Genomic DNA, 8,362 nt, shown 5'->3' on the forward strand with positions numbered 1-8,362 from the left:
TACTATGATGAACTTGACTTGTCCCGATCCTTGGGAAAAGGGTCCGAGAAGATCGAGTCCCCACTTTGCAAATGGCCAGGGTGAGGTTACGCTGATGAGCTTTTCCAGTGGGGCGATGTGAAAGTTGGCATGCTTCTGACATGGTGAACACGTCTTTACAAATTTGGTAGCTTCCTTTTGTAGAGTTGGCCAATAGAATCCCGCCCGGAGTACCTTTTTGGTGAGAGCTTGCGCTCCGAGATGATTGCCACAAATGCCGTTGTGTACTTCCTCCAAGACTTCCTTTGTATTGGAGGTCGGTACGCATTTTAACAATGGTGTTGAGATCCCTCTTTTGTATAGGATGTTGTTTATGATAGTGTAGTACTGTGCCTCCCTTTTTAACCTCTTCACCTCCTTTTCATCTGTGGGAGCGCTTTTGTTTTGAGGTAGTTAATTATGGGGTCATCCATCCTTGATCCCGGCCTGTTATGGCTAGGATTTTTTCTTCTTCTGATATTGATGGGTTCTGCAGTATTTCCTAGATGAGGCTTCTATTGTTGCCCCCTGGTTTGGTGCTGGCTAGTTTTGAGAGCGCGTCAGCTCGGGCATTTTGCTCGCGGGGTATGTGGCAGATCCTATATTCCCCGAGTTGTCCGAGCTGTTCTTTGGTTTTATCCAAATATTTTTTCATAGTAGGATCTTTGGCTTGGTAGCTTCCCGTTATTTGCGAGGTAACGACTTGTGAGTCACTGTAGATATTGAGTTTCTGAGCTCCAACTTCCCTAGCCAGCTTCAAACCAGCTAATAACGCTTCATATTCCGCTTGGTTGTTCGAGGCCGAAAATCTGAATTTCAGGGAAAGCTCAAGTTGGGTTCCTTTGTTGCTTTCGATTATCACACCTACACCACTTCCAGCTTTATTTGAGGAACCATCCACGTATATATTCCACTCTATGGGGATTTCCGTGGTGTCTGTGAATTCTGCGATGAAGTCGGCCAGGTATTGTGATTTGATGGCTGTCCGTGCCTCATATTGGAGGTCAAACTCGGACAACTCGATTGCCCACTGTAGGATTCTTTCTGCTAGATGTGTTTTCTGTAATATCCCTTTTATGGGCTGGTTGATCCGAACTTTAATGGTGTGCGCTTGGAAGTATGGGCGAAGTCGTCGAGATGCGAGTATCAGAGCGTAGGCAAACTTCTCTATTTTCTGGTAGTTCAGCTCTGACCCCTGAGTGCTTTACTAATGAAGTAGATGGGTTGTTGTCCCCCTTCATCTTCTCTAATTAGTGTTGAGGCTATTGCCCAACTTCCTACTGCGAGGTACAGTATGAGTGGTTCTCCCTCTCGTGGTCGAGATAGGATGGGGGGCTATCCCAAGAATTCTTTAAAGTCTCGGAAGGCTTGTTCACATTCCATTGTCCACTCGAAGTTCTTTCCCTTCCTTAAGGTAGCGTAGAAGGGGAGGGATCTTATTGCTGACCCTGTTAGGAATCTGGACAAGGCCGCCAATTTCCCATTGAGTTGTTGTACCTCTTTGACGCAGGTTGGGCTTTTCATGTTGAGTATGGCCTGGCATTTATCTGGATTTGCCTCGATTCCTCTTTGTGTGAGCATAAAGCCCAAAAATTTACCTGCTTCCACTGCGAAGGTGCATTTAGCTGGGTTGAGTCGCATGTCGTGCTTTTGTATGGTGTCGAACACTTGAACCAAGTCGGTTAGTAATGTTTCTTCACTTTGTGTCTTTATCAACATGTCATCCACATAGACCTCCATGATTTTTCCGATGTGGTCTGAGAAGACTTTATTCATTAGCCTTTGATAAGTGGCTCCCGCGTTCTTAAGGCCGAAAGGCATTACGATGTAGCAATAATTTACTTTTGGTATGAGAAACGAGGTTTTTTCTTGATCCGGTGGATACATTAGAATCTGGTTGTAGCCTGAGTATGCATCCATGAACGAGAGATACTTATATCCTGATGAGGTATCTACTAGAGCATCAATACTTGGGAGTGGATAAGGGTCTTTTGGGCAGGCTTTGTTGAGGTCGGTGTAGTCAGTGCACATTCGCCACTTTCCATTTGACTTTTTCACCAAGACGACGTTTGCTAGCCATAGTGGGTATTTAACTTCTCTTATGAACCCTGCCTCTAGTAGCGCTTGTACTTGTTCTTCTACAGCCTGAGACCGTTCTGGCCCGAGTTTTCTTCGTCTTTGTTGTACCGGTCGGGATCCCGAGTAGACTGCCAGCTTGTGGCTCATTAGTTTGGGATCTATGCCTGGCATGTCGGCAGCTTTCCATGCGAAGAGATCAACATTATCTCGTAAAAACCGTATTAATGATTCTTTTGCGTCTCCTTTCAGGATCGTGCCAATATTATTTGTTTTGTCTGTGGTATCTCCGATCTGGACTCTTTCTATTTCTCCTTCGGGTCGTGGGCGGAGTTCTTCTCGTCTCTGATCTCCGCCGAGTTCGATTGTATGGAACTCTCCTCCTTCGCTTCGGAGGTTTAGACTTTCGTTATAACAGCGACGCGCCATCTTTTGATCTGCTTTTATTGTAGCTATCCCTTCTGCAGTTGAGAATTTCATACATAGGTGTGGAGTTGAAACTATTGCTCCAAGTTGATTTAACGTTGTTCGACCTATTAAGGCATTGTAGGCTGAGCTTACGTCGACCACGATATAGTCTATCTTAAGTGTTCTGGATTGGTTCCCCTTTCCGAAGGTTCTATGTAATGATACGTATCCCAGTGGCTGTACTGGGGTATCCCCAAGTCCGAACAGGCTGTTCGGGTATGCTCTTAGCTCTTAAGCCGAGCTTGTCGAAGGCAGTTTTGAATAAGATGTCGGCGGAGCTTCCTTGGTCAATTAACGTACGGTGGAGGTTGGCGTTTGCCAATATGATTGTGATGACCATGGGGTCGTCGTGTCCTGAGATGATTCCGGATGCATCTTCTTTGGTAAATGTGATTGCTGGGATGTTTGGTACCTCTTTCTTGCCTTCGACATGGTATACTTCTTTGAGGTGTCGCTTGCGGGATGATTTGGAGATTCCTCCTCCAGCAAATCCGTCGTGTATCACGTGGACATGTCTTTTTGGTGTGCGGGGTGATCATTCAGATCGTCCGACATCTTCATCCCTTCTTCTTTTTCTTGGTTCTTCGTCCCGATTGGCCAGGAACCGATCTAGTTTTCCTTCCCTTACTAATTTTTCTATGACATTTTTCAAGTCAAAGCATTCATTGGTGGAATGTCCTCGGACTCGGTGATACTCACAGTATTCGTTCCGATTTCCTCCTCCCCTTTTGCCTTTGAGTGGCTGAGCTGGGGGTATTTTTTCCGTATGGCAGACCTCTTTGTAAACATCTACCAAGGATACCCTAAGAGGGGTGTAGTTATGATATTTTTTATTTTCTCCCCGGAGCGATCTTCCTTCTTCTTGGATTCTTTATCTTTATCTCGGTAGGCGGAACCGAACCTCGAGGCTTCCCCAAGTTGAGAATTCTCCTCCATGTTAATGTACTTCTGCGCCCGTTCTTGTACTTCGTCTAGGGATGCTGGGGACTTCTTTGATATAGATTGGCTAAATGGTCCTTCACGTAGGCCGTTTATGAGGCCCATGATGGCAGCTTCTGTTGGTAGACTTTGTATGTCCATGCATGCTTTGTTGAATCTTTTCATGTAGTTACGAAGACTCTCCCGATCTCCTTGCTTGATTCCTAGTAGGCTGGGTGCATGTTTGGCTTTGTCCTTTTGTATGAAAAATCTGGCCAGGAACTTTTTGGCCAAGTCGTCAAAACTCGAGATGGATTTTGGAGGTAGGTTGTCGAACCATCTAATGGCTGTCTTGGTAAGAGTTGTCAGAAAGGCTTTGCAGGGAACTGCATCTGAGGCATCAGTGAGGTACATCCTACTTCTTAAGTTGCTGAGATGGTGGTTGGGGTCTGAGGTGCCATCATACAAAGTCATATTCGGAAGTTTGAAATCTTTTGAAATTTTGGTCTCCATAATTTCCCTGGTGAATGGATCTTGATCTTTGTGAGAGCTATCCTCTGGGGTGGATCGAGTAGCTTTAGTTTTGAGATCAGCTTCGAGTTTTATAAGCTTATCTTCTAAATACAGAAATAAAGACTAAATCAGTAATAAATTGCAATATGGCTAATCAAACTAGCTATTAGACCTTGAGTGTGGCACATGATAGCTACGTTAATATTAAAATTATTGAGTAATCACTAAAAATTATTAAAAAATTATTATGATATCCAAAACTCAATCTTAAATATTAGACTAAAAGACAAATAGGTCCCTGACCTTTTAAAACGGGGACATTTTCGTCCCTCAAGATTGGAAAATACATTTCGATCCCCCACATTTTAAAATGGCCGACAATTATACCCTTCCATTCGTTTTGGGCCAAAAACGGCAACAGAGCCAACTGACATGGAGGGGCAGTGAATGACGTGGCTGTTACACTTGATGAGGTGGATTGGGACAATTTTTTAGTGGACAAATTAGTCCCTTAACTGCAAAATGATGCCATTTCCACGATCCCCTAAATTTGAAACTTTGCAATGCCCATAACACCCAAGAGTGACTCCACATATTACTGAAAACCCTATCAGAACATAAACGCCCTTCTCCCTCCAAAAAAAGAACGACTTCCAATTGAAACGGGTGGTGTGGTCAGTGGATGTGGTTGTTGTTGAAGGTCACGGCAAGCTTTGCGTGGAGAGGAAGCTGCCATCATCTACAGAGGTAAGAGTGATAATGAATAGTATGTATGTTGTTTAACTGAGAATGCATGGGGTTGGGATATGGGGTGACTGCATGCTTTTTTTGGGTAAAAGAATGAGGAAAGCTATGTGAAGTTAAATGATTTCAAAATTCTTATTAGGTAAGATTTAATCTCTTTATGTACTCGTGCACAATGCAGATGGATGATATGTTTGTGGTACCTATTTTTCACCACGGAGGCCGTTTTGGTAGAAAACCCAGTGGAACTCTTGAGTATATAGTTGGAAAAGTTGATAAATTTCTGAAGATGGACTTAGACTTTGTGAATTTTGGGGATTTGGTGACATTGTTCAAGGGTTTGGGGTATGCATCATATAGGGCTGTGTATTGGTTTGACCCAACTAGCAGTGATCTTAAGGCTGGACTGCACATTCTGAGAGGAGATGCAGGCATCAATGAACTTCGAGAGAACAAGATGAAGAATTCAACCACGGATGAATTCTACATATACTTCGACCATCCCGTTGATGAGCCACAGATAGTGGAAGAAGGGGCTGCGGCAGAAGCAGGGGTGGAAGAGTTTGATGACCCTATTGATGTGGACAGCATCATGAGAAAGCTCCAATCATCACCATCCGAAGAAGCCGATGGGCAAGAAAGTGAGGAGGATGAAATGTATAAACCTCCTGCGACTGACTCGGAGACTGTTTCAGATGAGGACTGTTCCAGTGTTGATGAGAAAGATGAAAGGATGAGGAAAAAAAGAAGCCTGAAAGGAAAGGACAAGGTTTTGCCAAAGAAACATAGCAGTGTGAAAGAAGGGACAGGGGCAGAGTCAAGTGGGTGATGCACATCAATTTGGTTGGAACTTTATGTCCGACCAACAAAAGGTTAGACTTGTAAATTACTGCATATTAGTTTAGCATGTTAAGTTACTGCATATTAGTGTAGGATATTAATATAATGCATGTATGTGTTAGAAATTACATTTTTGCATATTAGTGTAGCATATTAAACCACTGCATGTATGTGTTTGAAATGGAATTTAGTGCATATATGTGTTTGCAATGGATATTACTGCACAATAGTGAATGCAATTTTGAATACTGCATATATGTTCTACAATTGAAGTTATTGCATATTACTGAATGCAATTTAAACTGCTGCATATATGTGTATGCAATATTATGTGTATGCAATATTATGGGAGATAACGAACAAAAAAGATTTCAAGTTAGCAGAAAGCAGACCAAAGTAGATGTGGATTTGATCAAACACACTTGTTCATGCAATGTTTGGCAACTGACCGGTATATCTTTAATTTTGAATGATTTTCTTTAAGGCTGATCTAATATAATTTTAGGTAATATGTTTTGAATGATTTTAAGGCTTATCTAATACAGTGGTAGGTAATATGTTCTTAATGATTTTCTTTAGGGCTGATCTAATATAATGCTAGGTAATATGTTTTGAATGATTTTAAGGCTGATCTAATATAGTGGTAGGTAATAAGTTCTGAATGATTTTAGGTATGATCTAATATAATGCTAGGTAATATGGTATGTGATTTTGATTCAGGCATGCCATGCATTCACGGTATTGCTGCAATTAGAAAGAGGCATGACCAGGTAGATGATTATGTGCATCCCTGGTTATGTATGAAATCTATTCACAAGACATATGCACATTGCATAAAGCCAGTTCCAAGTGAGGAATTTTGGGTAACCACTGACCAGCTGAGGCCTGCTCCACCACCCATCAAGCGATCTATTGGGAGGCCTAAGGTACACAATCGCAATAAGGATCCTGTTGAAGCTTAAGTTTAGGGTTACAAGCTTAAGAGAAGCTTTCAAGTGACATCCAGCAAGTGCAATGAGAAAGGCCATGACTATAAGACCTGTAAGAGAGCACTAAGCAACCCAAACTGAAAACCAAAAAAGAAAAAAACTAAGAAGACTGATGCAAACACACAACCCTTGGTGCTGCTGCCCTTTCACAATCAGCCCCTCAACTAGAGGTATCCCTGCTATGCTTTAGGATCGATCTGTACATTTTAAATTTTGTCAGTGGTTACGATATCATTATAACTTTTTTTAAGGACTAATTTGTCCATGTTGTTTGGTTGCTGGATCTATGTTGCATAGGATCAAAGCCAGACACAAACTAAAAATTTGGCTGAGAATATTGCTGTGCAAGAGAAGTCTCCAGTAAGCCTCCCCCCACCCTTAAATAATACACTCATAATGCCAATCACTTTACTCTTGTCCATGCATTTGAACAACTGAATAATTCGGTTACTTTTGTAAAATCATGTTATCAGCCAGAATGCTGCAGCAACAACACCATCTGCTCCAGTCCAACCTCCATTCAGCCCTCCATCCCAGCTGCCAAGAATAGGACAACCCAAAACCCCAGCTGCTACCTCTACATTCAGACCTAAGCAGACAATCAGAAGGCCCCGAGCAAGTGCAAATCCACCTTCAAATCCACCACCAACTCCATCCCCAGGTACAACCCAGACTCAAAGCACCAGTGCCAGTGTCGCTACATCAGAGGAGACCTTGAAAGTTGCTGGCAGTGAGGCCATAGGAATGAATTTCATCCCAACTCTTGGATTAAACAATCAGAAAAACTGAACACTACTGAATGAATTTATGTTTTTTGTCCTAGTCTTTAGTATGAATTAAACAACACTGTCTACTTATCGTAGTTTGGCAAACTTGTTTATATGCCAACCATATGTTTTATTATTTTGTGGTAAACCTATGCTGTTATGTTTTGGATTAAGACAGATACATTGTTGTTTATATTTTGGTCATAATCTATGCAGAATTACTAGCTTATATAATAGCTGATTCACAGTAAATTTTTTTCTTGTTCAACAATGGCAATTTTTATTGAATAGCCAACAATGGCAATTTTCATTACATCATCAACATTGTACATCAATTCATCATCCTCACCACTTTAAGAATCATACAGCAACAACAAAAACTACACTAATCAAAGCAATATGCCACATACTCATTTTTTTCTCCTTCTCCATACATAACAGTTTCCTCTCCAACTCTTTCATTTTTTTTCTCCAGTTCCTGACTTCGTACCAGTTGAATTTTTTTTCCAATTCCTGACTTCGCACCACATGATCTTCAACGTCTACACCTCCAACATCATCCATAGCACCCAATGCTTCAGACTCCATGGCCCTAATTTTTTTCAGGTGTTCATCAAGGCAGACAAAGTATCGGCAACACCGTTCTTTAACCTGGATCAATTTTTCAGATAACGCCATAATTAGACACAGAACATTCTCATCCAACTACTATCAAAATAATCGTTCACCTTGAAGAATGGACACCCGAGAAACATCCTATTGGGATTAGATGCTGTTCTTGACTTGTAAAGAATGGTATAAACGCCGCAGAAGCACTTCGGCGCAACCCCATCTCGATCACAACCTCCTGCAACAGCGCCTGAAGATCCCCGTCCAGCTTTTGTGCATGAAGAACCCCCTCACTCATCATGGATGATCGCACAAGCAGCGGCCATGACTTCCCCCTTGCATTTGGATGAAATAGGGCTCACTGGTGGAAACGGCGTCGTTTGGCACTTAAGGGACGAATTTGTCCACTAAAAAATCGTC

This window comes from Arachis hypogaea, chromosome 3 (assembly GCF_003086295.3).
Source record: "Arachis hypogaea cultivar Tifrunner chromosome 3, arahy.Tifrunner.gnm2.J5K5, whole genome shotgun sequence".
NCBI classification, from domain to species: domain Eukaryota; kingdom Viridiplantae; phylum Streptophyta; class Magnoliopsida; order Fabales; family Fabaceae; genus Arachis; species Arachis hypogaea.